The sequence below is a fragment of the Bombina bombina genome, chromosome 2 (genome assembly GCF_027579735.1).
Source record: "Bombina bombina isolate aBomBom1 chromosome 2, aBomBom1.pri, whole genome shotgun sequence".
Classification (NCBI taxonomy): Eukaryota; Metazoa; Chordata; class Amphibia; order Anura; family Bombinatoridae; genus Bombina; species Bombina bombina.
Window position 1 is genome coordinate 480445994 of NC_069500.1, and position 19457 is coordinate 480465450.

Here is a 19457-nt window from a genome sequence, read left to right on the forward strand (position 1 = left end):
CCAGAGAAATTGTGTAAAATGGACAAATATTTAAAGGTTTCTGTTTACATTGATGTTTTTCCGGTTTCTAAGAGGATTTCGGACATTGTTACTAAGGAGTAGGATAGACCAGGTATTCCGTTCGCTCCCCCTCCTGTTTTTAAGAAAATGTTCCCCATTTCTGACACCATAAAGGACTCATGGAAGACGGTCCCTAAGGTGGAAGGAGCTATTTCTACTCTGGCTAAGCGTACAACTATACCTATTGAAGACAGTTGTGCTTTCATTGATCCTATGGATAAAAAGTTAGAGGGTCTCCTAAAGAAATTTTTTGTTCATCAGGATTTTCTTCTTCAACCTATAGCGTGCATTGTTCCGGTAACCACTGCAGCTGCTTTTTGGTTTGAGGCTCTAGAAGAGGCTCTTCAGATGGAGAACCCACTAGATGATATTTTGGACAGAATTAAGGCCCTTAAGTTGGCTAATTCTTTTATTACAGACGCCGCTTTTCATCTTGCTAAGTTAGCAGCAAAGAATTGAGGTTTTGCCATTTTAGCACGAAGAGCGTTATGACTTAAGTCCTGGTCAGCTGATATGTCATCTAAATCTAAGCTTTTGACCATCCCTTTCCAAGGTAAGACTCTATTCGGGCCTGCACTGAAAGAGATCATTTCAGACATCACTGGAGGGAAGGGACATGCCCTCCCTCAAGATAAGTCAAATAAGACAAGGACCAAACAAAATAATTTTTGTTCCTTTCGAAACTTCAAGGGTGGTCCCGCTTCGTCTTTCCCTGCTGCAAAGCAAGAGGGGAACTTTGCTCAATCCAAGCCAACCTGGAGACCTAACCAGGCTTGGAACAAGGTTAAACAGGCCAAAAAGCCTGCTGCTGCCACTAAGACAGCATGAAGGGGTAGCCCCCGATCCTGGACCGGATCAAGTAGGGGGCAGACTTTCTCTCTTTGCTCAGGCCTGGGCAAGAGACGTTCAGGACTCCTGGGCCGTAGAAATTGTAACCCAGGGGTATCTCCTAGATTTCAAAGATTCTCCTCCAAGGGGGAGGTTCCATCTTTCTCAATTGTCTGTAAACCAGACAAAAAGAGAGGCGTTCTTACGCTGTATAGAAGACCTTTTTACCATGGGAGTGATCTGCCCAGTTCTGAAAACAGAACAGGGGCACGGTTTCTACTCCAATCTGTTTGTGGTTCCCAAAAAAGAGGGAACTTTCAGACCAATTCTAGATCTCAAGATCCTAAACCAATTCCTAAGAGTTCCATCCTTCAAGATGAAGACCATTCGGACTATTTTACCAATGATCCAGGAGGGTCAATATATGACTACCGTGGATCTAAAGGATGCGTATCTACACATTCCTATCCACAAAATCATCACCAGTTCCTCAGGTTTGCCTTTCTGGACAGGCATTACCAGTTTGTGGCTCTTCCCTTCGGGTTGGCCACGGCGCCAAGAATCTTCACAAAGGTGCTAGGGTCCCTTCTGGCGGTCCTAAGGCCGAGGGGCATAGCAGTGGCGCCTTATCTAGACGACATCTTAATTCAAGCGTCGACTTTCCAACTTGCCAAGTCTCACACGGACTTAGTGTTGGCCTTTCTAAGATCTCATGGGTGGAAGTTGACCGTGTAAAAGAGTTCTCTTATTCCTCTCACAAGAGTTCCATTCCTGGGAACTCTGATAGATTTGGTTAACATGAAAATTTTTCTGACGGAGGTCAGAAAATCAAAGATTTTAACCACCTGCCGAGCTCTTCATTCCATTCCTCGGCCGTCAGTGGCTCAGTGTATGGAGGTAATCGGACTTATGGTAGCGGCAATGGACATAGTTCCGTTTGCTTGCTTGCATCTCAGACCACTGCAACTATGCATGCTCAAACAGTGGAATGGGGATTATGCAGATTTATCTCCTCAGATAAATCTGGATCAAGAGACCAGAGACTCTCTTCTTTGGTGGTTGTCACAGGATCACCTGTCCATGGGAATGTGTTTCCGCAGGCCAGCGTGGGTTATTGTGACGACGGACGCCAGCCTACTGGGCTGGGGTGCAGTCTGGAATTCCCTGAAAGCACAGGGTTTGTGGACTCAAGAGGAGGCCCAACTACCGATAAATATTCTGGAATTAAGAGCGATATTCAATGCTCTTCAGGCGTGGCCTCAGCTGGCTTCGGCCGGATTCATCAGGTTTCAGTCGGACATCATCACGACTTTAGCTTATATCAATCATCAGGGGGGAACAAGGAGTTCCTTGGCGATGATAGAAGTTTCCAGGATAATCCGATGGGCAGAGACTCACTCTTGCCATCTATCAGCGATCTATATCCCAGGGATGGAGAACTGGGAGGCAGATTTTCTAAGTCATCAGACTTTTCATCCGGGGGAGTGGGAGCTCCATCCGGAGGTGTTTGCTCAACTGGTTCAGCTATGGGGCACACCAGAATTGGATCTGATGGCGTCTCATCAGAACGCCAAACTTCCTCATTACGGATCCAGGTCAAGGGATCCTCAGGCAGTACTGATAGATGCTCTAGCAGTACCCTGGTCGTTCAACCTGGCTTATGTATTTCCACCATTCCATCTCCTTCCGTGTCTGATTGCCAGAATCAAACAGGAGAGAGCTTTGGTGATTTTGATAGCGCCTGCGTGGCCACGCAGGACTTGGTATGCAGACCTGGTGGACATGTCATCTCTGCCACCATGGACTCTGCCACTGAGACGGGACCTTTTGATTCAAGGTCCATTCAAGCATCCAAATCTAATTTCTCTGCAACTGACTACTTGGAGATTGAACGCTTGATTTTATCAAAGCAGGGTTTCTCTGAGTCGGTCATAGATACCTTGATTCAGGCTCGAAAGCCTGTCACCAGGAAGATCTATCATAAGATATGGCGTAAATATCTTTTTTGGTGTGAATCCAAGGCTACTCATGGAGTAAGATCAGGATTCCTAGGATTTTGTCTTTTCTCCAAGAAGGATTGGAGAAAGGATTGTCCGCTAGTTCCTTAAAGGAACAGATATCTGCTTTGTCTATTCTGTTGCACAAGCATCTGGCAGATGTCCCAGACGTTCAGGCTTTTTGTCAGGCTTTAGTTAGAATTAAGCCTGTGTTTAAACCTGTTGCTCCGCCATGGAGTCTCAATTTTGTTCTTAAAGTTCTTCAGGGGGTTCCGTTTGAACCCATGCATTCCATAGATATTAAGCTTCTATCTTGGAAAGTTCTGTTTCTAGTTGCTATCTCTTCAGCTCGAAGAGTTTCTGAACTGTCTGCATTACAATGTGATTCGCCTTATCTTGTTTTCCATGCTGATAAGGTGGTTTTGCGTACCAAACCTGGGTTCCTCCCTAAGGTTGTTTCTAACAGGAATATCAATCAGGAAATTGTTGTTCCTTCTCTGTGTCCTAATCCTTCTTCTAAGAAGGACCGTCTGTTGCACAACTTGGACGTGGTTCGTGCTTGAAGTTTTGTTTGCAGGCAACCAAAGATTTTCGCCAATCATCTTCTTTGTTTGTTGTCTATTCTGGAAAGCGTAGAGGTCAAAAGGCTACAGCTACCTCTTTTTTGGATGAAAAGCATCATCCCTATTTTTCGAGGCTATACAAATCGAAAAATAGGGTGTAGTGGTTTGCATAGAAGTCTGTGTAATAAAGTAAAAAACAAAATGGTTGAGGTCAATTGACCAGCTGCAATGTTATTTGATCCTGTAATGAGTATATCCCTTTAAAGATTTTGGGAAAGTAGGTGAAAATATTCAGCTCCAATGTGTATAAGTGTCAGCGTCCAAATGCTGTATATAAGTGAATGGTGTGCAATCTTCTTGGTAAGTTTAATTGGTCCCTGAGCAATCCTTCTGTAAAAGAAAGGTGCAATAGTGTAGATTGTTTTCAATAAGATATAAAAATGAAATTAAGCTTACCAGTCAACGCGTTTCAGTCTCTCAAAGACCTTTATCAAGACTGGTTTTAGGTTTGTGTGATGGTCTTTTATACCGGATTGTTTACTGATCATCTCAGTTATGAATCGGAAGTGTCTGTCTAGTACTTCCGGTTCCGATAAAATATATAAAATTCATAAAATATAAACCATATAAAAATATAAAAAACGTTAAAATCCTTTTTATATATAACATCTATATTCAAAGGAATTATATAGTTATATCATTCATTCAAAAGGTTTACATAATTAGACCCAGTCTTTTATGCCTTAAAGCCATATATCGTAGCTGTTTTTTTGTTACTTTTGTTATAGCCTTTTGCTTTAGGGCTTTGAATTAAGGGAATCAAAAGGGTGGTTATTATCCACTATATGTCAATGATTTTGCTATGATCAATTTCAAGTGAATTGTTAATGAAACACACGGCCGTTTTTCGGCTAGTGCTATTGGCTACGAGATGAAATACACGGCCGTTTTCCAAGTTCATGTATGAATGGAGTTACACAACACTCACATTCCTTGACCTGAAAATAGAGGTGAAAGAAGGAAGATTGGAGACATCTAACCATTTTAAGGAGGTGGACAATAATAATTATGTCCACAAAACAAACTGCCATCATACAAGATGGAAAAACAACATCCCGAAAGGACAACTCCTGCGAATGAGGAAAAATTGCTCTAATCTATCCAAATGGGAAGAACAAGCACAACTAATTAAATCAAAATTTCTAGAGAGAGGTTACGATGAAGAGATGTTAGATCAAAGAATTGAAGAAGTGAGGAAAACAGAGAGAAAAGAACTCACCAAATACAAAGAAAAGACTAGGGAAAATGAAAGTGATGATGAAAATAAACACATTATTTAAATTATTTTTCGAAAACACTGGGTGCTATTAAAGGATGATGATGTATAAGGAGAAAAATTACCTCAGAGGCCAAGATTCGTATATAGAAAAACGAATAACTTGAGGAATAAACTATCACCTAGTCTACAAAAGAAAAAAACCTTTAGGAGTAAAAGATATCTTTGGAAAAAAGGTCAAAGGCTTCTTCCCTTGTCATACATGTAAAGCATGTAAATGTGGAGTGAAAACTGCTGAATTCTACTCCAATAACACCAAAGAAAAATATAGGATAGGAGATTTAATACGATGTCAGGATAAGGGAGTGGTCTTCCTGTTACAATGCCCTTGTGGCCTTCAATATGTGGGACAGACACCCAGAACACTAAAAAACAGGATACGGGAACAACATCTACTGATTGATAAACTTAATATGGACACACCCTTATATAGACACTTCTCCACTAAACATCAAGGGAACATCAATACACTCAATTATATGGGGATCCAGAAAGATACCAAAAACTGGAGAGGAGGTAGCTATGAGAAGGAGCTATTAACAGCAGAATCTAAATGGATATTTCATTTAGACTGCCTTTATCTCAGAGGGTTAAATAATAAGAAAGACTTATCCCACCTCCTAAACCTCAATTAACTAACTATATCTCCAAAAAAACTCTGGATTTGGTGATATGTTTAATCCTACTAATCCCCGGTTTAGAAGTGAACGACTAGGGGAGTATACCACATGAGTATTGCCCTTTGTCCACCTCTCTCTATTTCCAATAAACTGTAGAAGACATATTCCATCAATATTATCCTTCATCCACCTCTCTCTATTTTCTATTAAACTGTAAAGGACATATTACACTAATATTATCTTGTGTCCAATCCTCTATTTTTAAGGAAAGCTGGATATACTCTTGTATTAAACTCTGCACAGTATGTGAGAGTTTTCATGCGTTTATTCTCCATTATTCTTAAAGGGACAGTAAATCTTAAAAATAATGTTATATATAACATTATTTAGGTGCTATAGCTATAAATGCGTTTTTTACCTTTTAATTTGTTAAAAATATGGCACTTTTACAGACCCGCTCTCTGCTCTCTGCTGAGCGGGTCTGTTATATTTAGTCAGCGCACAGGAGCGAGCTGCACTTAGTGCTATGGCGCGGTCGGGCCGGGCTGTGACTATACAGCTGGCCCGATGCGCTGACTAAATATAACAGACCCGCTCAGCAGAGAGCGGGTCTGTAAAAGCGCCATATTTTTAACAAATTAAAAAGGTAAAAAAGGCATTTATAGCTATAGCACCTAAATAATGTTATATAATTCTGCACTATGTGCAGAATTATATAACATTATTTTTAAGGTTTACTGTCCCTTTAATAGACTCACATCATAACATGATAGTTATAGGTCGTCCCTATTATCTCTATTTAGTTCCTGGTAGCCGAAGTCAAGATATTATCCCTCTATAATACACAAAGTTACTTTCACTAGCCTCATATAACACCACTGTATACCCTGCCGTAATCCCTAAATGTATACCCAATTGTCTCTATCTAGTTTCAAAGCACTGTCTCTTTTGCAACTAACGTAATTGCCGAATACCACAATGTAGTTGTTTCTAATATATCTCCATGGAATTCACCCTGGTTTTATATTTATTTATTTTGTTCTTTATAATTGTTGCCTTTAATCGGCACTGATATCTTTTTCAAATTTAATGTTTCTATTCCATGCCCTAGTTGTATTTTGTAACCTGGTTAGTCCTACAAATTTCGGCCGTCGTTAAACACCATTACCTGATGTAATCCAGATGGTTTCGACTCTTATATGTAGTGTTCCCTTTTTTGACAGGCAGGCAAACCTGGGCTTTTGCTTTTAGCCCACTAACCGTAATCGCTGTTATAATTACTTCGTAAAACGGATTATTGAATGCCATTCATTGATTCTCACACCCAGTTAATAAATGGAACAAGTAGTGAGTAATATTTTTTTTTTTAAATACCTAGCAAATAATATGGGTAAGTCCGTACAGGATGAATCGATCATATCCCCCTGCTATTATTATTATTATGACAGATAGATAAATAAACAATTAAGGTCCAATAGAATTGGACCTTTCGCACACACCCACAGCATGATTCAATACAAAGCGCATCAAATATTATGCTTTCCTTGTAATATGACGGCATAACAAATAGAACCAGCCAGAAATCGGCTCTATATCATATTGTGTCATTCACTAAACTTACAATAGAGGAAGAAAGGAGTGAGTAAGCTTTAACATCTAGAAGTTCTAACATCTAGATTACTTAAATATAAGTACATCACTGATAAGTTCAAACAAGAAGAACCGTTCATATCCCCTCAGATAGATAATCAAAGAGGTAAGAGCCAATAGGCCTCTCACACATACCCACTTCTTTATCCAATAGCAAGCACACTAAACATCACGCCTGGATTACAGCACTATCTTGTAGCCAACGGCTGTGTATTTCATCTTGTAGTCAATAGCACTAGCCGAAAAACGGCTGTGCATTTCATTAACAATATGCTTGAAATTGATCATAGCAAAATCATCGACATATAGTGGATAATAACCACCCTTTTGACTCCCTTAATTCAAAGCCCTAAAGCAAAAGGCTATAACAAAAGTAAGAAAAAAAAAAACAGCTATGATATATGGCTTTAAGGCATAAAAGGCTGGGTCTAATTATGTAAACCTTTTGAACGAATGATATAACGATATAATTCCTTTGAATATAGGTGTTATATATAAAAAGGATTTTAACGTATTTTATATTTTTATATGGTTTATATTTTATGAATTTTATATATTTTAAAGGAACCAGAAGTACTAGACAGACACTTCCATTTCATAACTGAGCTGATCAGTAAACAATCCGGTATAAAAGACCATCGCACAAACCTAAAACCAGTCTTGATAAAGGTCTTTGAGAGACCGAAACGCGTCGACTGATAAGCTTAATTTCATTTATATTTTTTAAAAATATTTAATTTTTTTCCAGTGTAGCTTACAGCGACAATTCAACGAATAACATGATACAAAAAAACATTGAAATACAATATGTAAACAAAACTCATCCCCTCCACCACACTGGATTTTACTTTTACGCCCACCCCTCCACAACCTCCATGTCTTGACACTCGTACCTTTCCTACTCCACTCTCCCTCATCTCCTACAATGATTGTTGTGTTCACATTGAGGAACCTCTGGATATTATTCTGCTCCTATTATCGTCTACCTCAGCCTCTCTGAAGATTACCAGACCTGTTTCTATTAACCTTTAGTGTACGGATTTAATATGAGCCATATAGGGGCTTGCACCTCTATCCCCTTTCCGTGCAGGGCTCCTCACCTTACTCTTGATGTTTATCGCCCTCCCAGTCTCCAACTTATCTCCCCCAGGCGCCTCCCCAAGGAACTCTTTCCCCAGACCTGGACCTTATGTTATCTGCTCACCCCCTCTCTGAATGAAAATATTCCATTGTCCCCTCATTTGTGCATTTAGTATATATTCTGAGTCCTTGAGAGGGTAGATGATTTGTCTTTGGTGGGGCATATCTAGTGATCTGATGAATGGTTCCCATTTGGTCATAAACTTCTTTGTTCTCCGTATTATGTCTCCCTTGGTATCTATTTGTTCATATGTCATCTGTCGTCTCAAGGCTTCCTTGAGTTGTGCCAAGTGCGGGGGAGCCTGCGCCAACCACTGTTGAAGGATAAGTCTCCTAGCATGCAATACTACATTGTATATGTACTCTCCGTGATTTTTGGGCCTTGCCTGTGTATGTAAAAATATCACCATTTCAGGTGTAAATCTGATTCTTTCCCCAGTGCTTCTCTCCAACCACCTCTGCGTCATACCCCAGAATTTTGTTAGTTGTGGACATTGCCATATCATATGTATGATGCTTGGGTTAGTGTTGGCACATTTTGGGCACAGACCTGATGTGTCTTGTTTCCACTTGAGAAATAATTTTGGTGTAATGTATGCATTATGGACCAGTTTAGTGTGTGATTCTCTTATCTCATTTGACAGGGTAGCTTCTCTTACCTTTGCAAAGCTTTGTTCAATATATGTGTCTGAGACATCCTGCCCCAGCAGTGCAGTCCAAGTCTTCTTGATGTGTGTTAAGTTGGCTTTGTTTGGTCGTTTTTGCAAAGTTTTATAAGTGTATGATATAGAGGTCAGTCCTCCCCTTGTCAGAGTCAGTAATTGATATAAGTCGCAGTTGGTGTCCGGCATTTTCCCTGATCTCAGTAGGTTTTGTACGTAATGTCTCGCCTGTAGATAAGCAAAATGGTGTTTATTGGGTAGACCATAATCTCTTTGCAGTTCTGCAAACGAGCGGACTGCTGTACCCTCTATTGTGAGAATTTGTTTAATACTTGTCACTCCCCATGCACCCCATTGTTTAAAGGGTTTCATAGTAAATCCCGCTGGGAAGTCAGGATTGCCCCCCAGTGGCAAGAAGACAGTGTGATTTGGTGAAACCCCTAAGGCCCTACAAATCTTTCTCCACGCCTTTATCGGACTACTGAATAATGTTTCCCCTCCCAGAATGGATTCTATCTGGGTGTGAGTCATGTGTGGTAACATCTTGAGTGACCACGGTTTAATGTAAGCTGTCTCTAGTTTGTTATTAGTGAAGTGATCCCCGTCCATCAGCCAGTCCATCACATATTTGACCCCCGCTGCCCAGTTGTAAAACTCAATATTCGGTAGCCCCAAACCTCCCATCTCCGGTCTGCCTGTCAATTTCTGATAACTCATTCTGTGTTTTTTCCCTCTCCATACAAAGTGCATGATGTCTCTATTTAGTGTTTTGAGGTCCTGCTTGTGTAAGAGCTCCAGGAGCATCTGTAGGGTGTACAGCAATTTGGGGAACAAAATCATTTTGATTAGCCCTTTTCTTCCTGACAAGGTTAGTGGTAGTGTATTCCAGTTTATTAGCATTTGTTTCAAGTCTTTCAGTAAGGGTTTAAACTTGACCCCATACCACTGAATTGGGTCTCTGGTCAGAGTGATCCCTAGGTATTTAAAGGTATGTGTGATCACTTTGAAATTGTCCTCTAGGGGTAAGTCTGGATTTTTATTAAGTAGCCAGAGTAGCTCAGATTTGTCTTTGTTTATCTGATATCCTGAAATCTTACTGAAGTCTGCAATGATCCTAGTTATAATGGGTATGTTTCTTCTAGGGTCTCTTGTGTATATCAGCATATTGTCTGCAAATAATGATAAATGTAGAACTTCCCCATCTATCTCTAGGCCCTCCGTTTCCTTCCTTATTCTGATAGCTAGGGGTTCTAATGCAAGGTCAAAAAGGAGCGGGGAGAGGGGGCATCCCTGCCTTGTGCCTATCTTGACGGTAAACATATTGGAAGGTGATCCATTTACCAGGACTGCCGCTTGGGGATTGCTATAAAGGGTTTTGATGACTTTCATGAAGGCTCCCTGTATCCCAAATCTCTCCATAGTGGTAAATAAATGGTCCCATAGAATTTTATCAAATGCCTTCTCGGCATCTACTAGGATGAGGCAGGCTTCTTCCTTATCATGCTGTGTATTTCCCCCTCCCAGTCTCCAAAAGTGTGCAAGTAATAACTGAAGTTTCCTCATATTTTTAACTGCTGACCTACCCTTCATGAACCCAGTTTGATCTTCGTGGACTAACAGGGGGATTAGTGCCGCCAATCTATTTGCTAGTAATTTAGTTAGTATTTTGTAGTCCGAATTAAGAAGAGATATCGGCCTATAAGATTGGGTTAGAAGTGGATCGCTATCTGGCTTGGGTAGGACTGTGATATTGGCTTTTGTGAATCTATTGGACAAGTTAGCTCTCCCTTCTAGAATGGCATTAAATAACAAGGCTAGCGTGTCTACCGTTTCTTCTTTAGTCATTTTGTAAAACTCCTAGGGCAACCCGTCGAGTCCCGAGGCCTTCTCCAGTGGGAGTGTGTCTATCACTTTTGCTATCTCTGAGGGCTGAATCTTAGCGTTTAACTTCTGAAGGTGTTCCTCATCTAGCTGTGGGAGTGTTAAGTCACTCCAAAACTTTTCCTTCACATCTGAATCTATTCTTTGGGAGTTGTATAAGTTTGAATAGTAATCTTGGAATGCTCTCTGTATTCCCTCGTCTGATGTGAGTAACCTATCCTTTCCTTTGATGGCTACAATGGTGTTTGGTTTCCTATCTAATTTAGTAAGCCTAGCCAATAGCTTCCCTGTACGATTTCCGTATCTATAATATTTTGCCTGAGAGCGATTCTGGGCAGTGACTGATGTCTGTGTGATATTTGTGTCCCTAAGGCTTTTTACTTCCCTATATTTGATCCTGTTTTGTTCTGTGGGGCATCTCAAATACCGATTTCTAGCGTTCAAAAGCTGACGTAAGAGCAGGTCCCCCCTGATTCTGTGTGATTTCTGTAACTTTTGTCATGAGCGCTTCCGTTCATCGCCGTGTCGCCGCGGCTCCCGGAACTCCTCTGTGTCTCTGACGTCATGTTGCTTAGCAACATGACGCTTTCTCTCACACCCCTCTGATGACGGTTACGCTCCTGCCCTTTAAATCTCGGCGGGAGATCTGAATCTGGGCCCGTTTGTTTGTTTCCCTGGATTGTGAGTACCATATCAGTTTTATTCTTCTGTGTACCGACTTCTGCCTGCCTGACCAAGCCTCTTGCCTAATCCCTACTTGCTGATATTTGGACATTGACTTCTGCCTGCCTGACCTTGCCTGTAGCTATTACCCTTTTGCTGACACTTGGATGCCGACTTCTGCCTGCCTGACCTTGCTTTGGCCTTTACCTTTAAACCTATTCTTTGTTAAACAAGACCTGCTTAAAGGGACATTTTACTTTTACAAGCTGCAAAAGAGAACTTTGCCTTTCTGTTTGTTATACACCTGCTTAAAAGGGACATTTACTTTTACAAGCTGCAAAAGAGAACTTTGCCTTTCTGTTTGTTATACACCTGCTTAAAAGGGACATTTACTTTTACAAGCTGCAAAAGAGAACTTTGCCTTTCTGTTTGTTATAAACCTGCTTAAAGGGACATTATACTTTTACAAGCTGCAAAAGAGAACTTTTCCTTTGTTTTACAAGCCTGCTAAAGAGGACCTTTTTCAGAAGCTTCAAAGTAAGAGCATTTCCTTTTTGTTCTTTGTACTACTTAAAGGGACGTTTTATCCTTTGTGGCTTTCCTGCATTCTGGAACAATATTCATTTTTGTTATCTTCTAATCTGCTTCCTGAGTGGGTCACGTCCTGGATATTTCTCAGTGTGCTAGCGTGTGCTTTCAATTCACGCTAGCAGTTGGGTTACATCCCGGATTGATTCCAGAGCGGCTGACATTACAAACGGGCCATAAAAATGGACCCCACTGAATTATCTATGGCCGTGGCTCACCAGGGACAGCTCTTGGGTTCTCATGCCACTCACTTGCAGTCTCTGGACACTAAACTTGATCAAATTACTGCTCTATTACAAAATTTGGTTGCTACCGCACCTCCCAATCCTAATCCCAATCCAAATCCGATTGAGGCATTACCTCCTCCGATTCCTAACAATCAGTCTCAGGTACAACTAAGTCCCAGGATTCCTCTTCCGGATAAATATGATGGGAATCCTGAAGAATGTAGAGGCTTTTTGAATCAATGCCGTCTTCATTTCCGAAATAGCCCTACTCTCTTTGCTACTGCCTCTTCTAGAATCACGTTTCTTATTTCCTTAATGAAAGGAAAAGCCTTGGCTTGGGTGTCACCTTTGCTAGAAAAGAATGATCCTATACTGTTGGATGTTGATACATTTCTATCTACATTCTCAAACGTATTCGATAAACCTGGAAGGTCATCCGCTGCTGAAGCAACTCTCCTGGATTTACGTCAAGGAAATCAACCAGTCTCTCAATATGCAATTGAGTTCCGCACCCTTGCCTCTGAAACCACTTGGAATCAGGGAGCACTCAGAGCCGCTTTCCGTAAAGGACTTTCTGAGCGTCTCAAGGATGAATTGGTGTATCGTGAACTTCCAGAGTCCTTAGAAGCCTTAATAAATCTCTGTATCTGTCTCGACGCCAGGTTTCGTGAACGCCAACAAGAAAAGGATAGAACACAGAGGACTGCCACTCGAACTCCTTTTCGTTTAGCTCCTCGTTTTTCTAGTCCAGTCACTCCAGCCTCTCCTACTACTGATCAGGCTGAACCCATGGAAGTAGGAAGTATAAAATTAACTGAGACTGAACGCTTAAGAAGACGGACTCTTGGCTTATGTCTGTACTGTGGCCTTAAAGGACATTTATTAAGGGATTGTCCTACTAGGCCAGTAAAAGCCAGGGCTTAACTCTAGTCCAGGGAACTGAGTTAAGCCAAAATAGTGGTCATTCCCTATACAAGAAACTCTTTGTTCCAGTAACTCTTCTAATTGGACAAAAGAAGATCTATACCCAAGCCCTAATTGATTCTGGTGCTGGAGGTGTGTTCATTGACTCTACATTTGTTTCTACTCATTCTATACCCTTACTAAAGAAGGAGTATTCCATTTCAGTCTCTACGGTCAGTGGAGATCCTTTGGGTTCTGGATACATTCAGTTTTCTACTCAACCCTTAATCCTCACCGTAGGAATACTTCATTCTGAGACAATTTGTTTCGATGTCATTCCCACTCCGCAATTTCCCATTATCTTGGGATTACCCTGGCTCCAGATTCACAATCCCATTTTTTCTTGGACTTTCGGTGAACTCACTTCCTGGGGATCTACATGCCAGACTAAATGTCTTCAAGAGATTACTAAGTTACCACTCACTATTGCTCTCACAGTTGAAACTCCGGAATCCTTACCTATGCATTACCATGACTTTGTGGATGTCTTCTCCAAAAAAGAAGCGGAACGTCTTCCTCCTCATCGCCCTTTTGATTGTCCCATTGACCTCCTTCCTGGGGCTGCCTATCCTCGAGGCAAAACATATCCACTTTCTAAACCAGAAAACATGGCTCTGGAAGAATATATAAAAGACAATCTGGCTAGAGGATTTATTCGACCCTCCTCTTCCCCTGTAGGGGCTGGTTTCTTTTTTGTGGGAAAAAAGGATGGCGGATTAAGACCCTGTATTGATTATCGTGGATTGAATCAGATTACCATCAAGAACAGTTATCCTCTGCCCCTTATTCCTGAACTTTTTACTTATCTTCAGGGAGCCACCATTTTCACCAAACTCGACCTACGTGGTGCATACAACTTGATCCGTATACGCAAAGGAGATGAGTGGAAGACTGCCTTTAACACTCGATTTGGGCATTATGAATATTTGGTCATGCCCTTTGGGCTATGCAATGCTCCGGCGGTTTTCCAGCATTTTGTAAATGAGATCTTTCGTGATTTTTTGAATATTTTTGTTATCATATACCTGGACGACATCTTAATTTTTTCTCAGAACCACCAAGATCATGTGCACCACGTCAAGAAAGTACTTCAACGTCTAAGAGAATTCCATCTGTTTGCTAAACTGGAGAAATGTTCTTTCCATCAAAAATCCATACCCTTTCTGGGTTATGTAATATCGGCATCTGGATTCGAAATGGACCCTACTAAACTTTCTGCCATTTTGGATTGGCCTAGACCTGATTCTTTGAAGGCTTTACAACGTTTCCTAGGCTTCGCCAATTATTACAGAAAGTTCATCAAGAATTTTGCTACTATTACTTCTCCTCTTACTTCTCTCACAAGAAAAGGACAAAACTGTAAAGTATGGCCGTCTGAGGCTATAGAAGCTTTTGAATCTCTCAAAGAAGCTTTTTCCTCAGCTCCTATCCTTCGTCATCCAAATCCTGAGTTTCAATTTATTCTGGAGGTGGATGCTTCCTCTGTTGCTGCTGGAGCGGTTCTGTCTCAACGAATACCAGAGACTGGAAGGATTCATCCTGTTGCTTTTTTCTCTAAAAAATTCACTCCTTCCGAATTTAACTATGACGTAGGGAATAAAGAGTTGCTTGCCATCAAGATGGCATTGGATGAATGGAGACATTGGCTGGAAGGTACTTCTTTGCCATTTACTATACTTACTGATCATAAGAACCTTCTGTATCTCCAAACAGCCAAACGACTAAATTCCAGGCAAGCACGCTGGTCCTTATTCTTCTCTCGGTTTCACTATAATTTGTCTTACATACCTGGTTCAAAAAATATTAAAGCAGACGCACTTTCCAGACAATTTCAAGATACCCCAGTTCCTGAGTCTGGTACCATTCTCCAACCTCATGAAGTCATTGCCCAGTTAACAACTTCTTGGTTACAAGAATTACAGTCCGCTCAAGAGCGTCTTCCTTTGTCCTGTAAACCTCCCAATGGTTTACTCTTTGTTCCTGAACGCCTTCGTTCCAAGATTTTATTTTGGGCTCATGATAGTCCCCTTTCTGGACATCCTGGCATCAGTATTACCACTCGAAACCTCAAACAACATGTCTGGTGGCCTACACTCTCTCAAGATGTGAAGGATTACGTCTCAGTATGCACACAATGTGCCATGAACAAAACTCCACGCCAACTTCCTTCAGGATTACTCCAACCATTGCCTATACCTCACCAGCCTTGGACTCATGTATCCATGGACTTTATTACCGATCTTCCCTTGTCCACTGGGAACAATACTATCTGGGTGGTGGTCGACAGGTTCACTAAGACGGCTCATTTTGTACCCTTGCCAGGATTACCATCTGCCAAAAGACTCTCTGAACTTTTTATTCTACATATTGTAAGAATCCATGGATTTCCTCTTGATATTGTTTCAGATAGAGGGGTACAATTCGTTTCTCGATTTTGGAGGTCACTTTGTAAACATTTTGGTACTACTATATCTCTCTCTACTTCTCACCACCCACAATCGAATGGTCAGACTGAAAGAGTAAACCAGTGTCTTGAAACATATCTTAGACATTATGTGGATCATTATCATTCTAACTGGACTTCTTACCTTCCTTTGGCTGAATTGGCCCATAATGCCCGGTACAATTCCTCCCTTCAGACTTCTCCTTTTCATGCAGCTTACGGATATCAGCCTAGGACGTTCCCTTTGCATACTTCCTCCACAGTGAATCCTGCTTCTGATCTTACAGCCCGAAGATTAACTCGACATTGGCAGAAGATACATCGTATTCTTTCTGTAACTTCTAGACGTTACAAGTTCTTTTCGGATCTTCGACGGAAAAAGGCTCCCAAATATCGCCCTGGTGATAAAGTTTGGATTTCCTCTCGATTTCTTCGCCTGAAACAACCTTCTAACAAATTGGGACCACGATATGTGGGTCCTTTCCGAATACTGGGTCAGGTATGTTCCACTGCTTATTGGGTAGCTTTACCCAAGTCTCTCAAAGTCCATCCGGTGTTCCATGTTTCTCTTTTAAAACCTGTGATGATTAACAGATATTCTAAGCCTTTTTCTAAACCTCCACCGTTATTGGTGCATGGACATCCTGAGTTTGAGATCAGCCATATTCTAGATTCCAAATTGCGGGGCAAGAAATTGTATTATCTCATTCATTGGAAGGGTTATCCAGTCACGGAACGTTCTTGGGAACCTGCTCATCAAGTAAATGCTCCAATATTGGTCAAGACCTTCCACAAGACTCATCCTGATAGACCTGGTCCTGTCCCCCGGAGGGGCCCTTTAGGAGGGGGTGCTGTCATGAGCGCTTCCGTTCATCGCCGTGTCGCCGCGGCTCCCGGAACTCCTCTGTGTCTCTGACGTCATGTTGCTTAGCAACATGACGCTTTCTCTCACACCCCTCTGATGACGGTTACGCTCCTGCCCTTTAAATCTCGGCGGGAGATCTGAATCTGGGCCCGTTTGTTTGTTTCCCTGGATTGTGAGTACCATATCAGTTTTATTCTTCTGTGTACCGACTTCTGCCTGCCTGACCAAGCCTCTTGCCTAATCCCTACTTGCTGATATTTGGACATTGACTTCTGCCTGCCTGACCTTGCCTGTAGCTATTACCCTTTTGCTGACACTTGGATGCCGACTTCTGCCTGCCTGACCTTGCTTTGGCCTTTACCTTTAAACCTATTCTTTGTTAAACAAGACCTGCTTAAAGGGACATTTTACTTTTACAAGCTGCAAAAGAGAACTTTGCCTTTCTGTTTGTTATACACCTGCTTAAAAGGGACATTTACTTTTACAAGCTGCAAAAGAGAACTTTGCCTTTCTGTTTGTTATACACCTGCTTAAAAGGGACATTTACTTTTACAAGCTGCAAAAGAGAACTTTGCCTTTCTGTTTGTTATAAACCTGCTTAAAGGGACATTATACTTTTACAAGCTGCAAAAGAGAACTTTTCCTTTGTTTTACAAGCCTGCTAAAGAGGACCTTTTTCAGAAGCTTCAAAGTAAGAGCATTTCCTTTTTGTTCTTTGTACTACTTAAAGGGACGTTTTATCCTTTGTGGCTTTCCTGCATTCTGGAACAATATTCATTTTTGTTATCTTCTAATCTGCTTCCTGAGTGGGTCACGTCCTGGATATTTCTCAGTGTGCTAGCGTGTGCTTTCAATTCACGCTAGCAGTTGGGTTACATCCCGGATTGATTCCAGAGCGGCTGACAACTTTGCTGTGTATGCTGTGATCACCCACCTCAGAACCACCTTTGCAGACTCCCAAAACAAAGATATATCATTGATGTGTTGCCCATTCAGTTCCTTAAAATCCAACCACTCCCCAACTAAGTATTTTCATAGGTTGAGATCATGAAAGAGGTGTACCGGGAATCTCCATCTATTCGCCTGCCTACGGGGTGGGTTAGTTTCTATGTGTATGGTGACTAGGGCATGGTCAGATATAGTTATTGGGTCTATCTTGACGTCTGTTACGCGTGGACAAAGTGAGTTAGTGACTAGGAAGTAGTCTATTCGTGACAGCGTTGTTTTAGCTGGGTGCAGACAAGTATAGTCTTTGGCTTCCGGATTCCTATCTCTCCAAACATCTGTTAAGTAGAGTGCGTTTCTAAAAAATTTTAGTAAGCGTGTTTCCCCCTTTGAACCTTGCCCTTGTGCTATTCGTTTTATTGGCTGTTGTGGGTTATGGAATCTGTCTGCTGGTGCATATGGTGCAATGTTATAGTCACCTCCCACGACAATGGGGAGATCTGAGAACTGTATAAGTTTGGCCTGGAGCCCAGTCAGGAATGCTTTCTTTTCTGTGTGCGGCTCATATATTCCACATAGTATCATCTGTATGCTTCCAATCCTGATGTCGACTATTATGTACCTTCCCTCCGTGTCTGTGACAGATTGTAGTATAGAATAGTCCAGGCCCTTTCTAAAAAGCATTGCAACCCCTCTGGCTCTCTTCCCCTCATATGGGGTATACACAACCTCCCCTACCCATCCCTGTTTGAGTTTCTGATGCTCTTTCTGAGAGAGGTGCGTTTCCTCCAATATGGCTATGTCTGTTCTTTTGATATTCAGTTGTCTAAGGATAGCTTTTCTCTTTATTGGGGATGTGATCCCTCCCACATTCCATGTGGTCAGCTTCATCTTAATTTAGTGTGTGAGAGTACCCTATAGAGTTTACGTGTATCCCAATCAGAGTTTCTAACAGGTGTAATGTGTGTACGGTACCTTTACAATATAAGTCCTTTTGTCCAGGTCTTCCTGATGCTGTAGTTCCGTGTGACCGTAGCCCCCTTTTCCCCCGGGCGGCACCCGAAGGAGAGAGGACTCTACTCTTTTTCCTAGCACAAACAGAAAGTTAGTGTGTGGACCAAATAACAGATAGGTCACAACAATATGCAGACAGATATCAATAGGGTTAGGCTGAGTGGGCGAATTCCTGAACTGCAGATTTATGACTTTTGGTTATTTTTAATTCCTTACCTTCTGGCTCCAACTCTAAGGCATACATCCAGTAACTTCTAAACACCCTCAAGTTTTATTGTCTCTGCCTCGCTTACCTTACGCTTAATTTCATTTTTATATCTTATTGAAAACAATCTACACTATTGCACCTTTCTTTTACAGAAGGATTGCTCAGGGACCAATTAAACCCACCAAGAAGATTGCACACCATTCACTTATATACAGCATTTGGACGCTGACACTTATATACATTGGAGCTGAATATTTTCACCTACTTTCCCAAAATCTTTAAAGGGATATACTCATTACAGGATCAAATAACATTGCAGCTGGTCAACTGACCTCAACCATTCTGATTTTTACTTACACGGACTTCTATGCAAACCACTACACCCTATATTTCCTATTAGTATAGCCTCTATTTTTTCACTGAGTTTTTTTCATCATCAAGTTTTTTTATCACTAGGATCTACTGGATATATGATTATATTTGCCACCATTTTTTCACATTTTTAATCACAATTTTTTTCACATTTTTTTATGACTTTTTCACCATTTTTCTATGCTAAACACATAGGTAAAGGAATCCTTTCCTGTTTATTTGCGCATTAATCCCTCTTAGGTGCACGCTTGCACCTCACTACTACACCACTAGGGAGAGTATTATCTCCTACTTTTACATCCATACTAAGTGTTTGGAGTTTATCGCTACCCACTGCACAGTTTTTTTATCATTGCATAATTCACAATTTGTATAATTTGAACTCCAACTAACCTCTCATTTTATTCTGACGCATTTTATTCTGACACATTG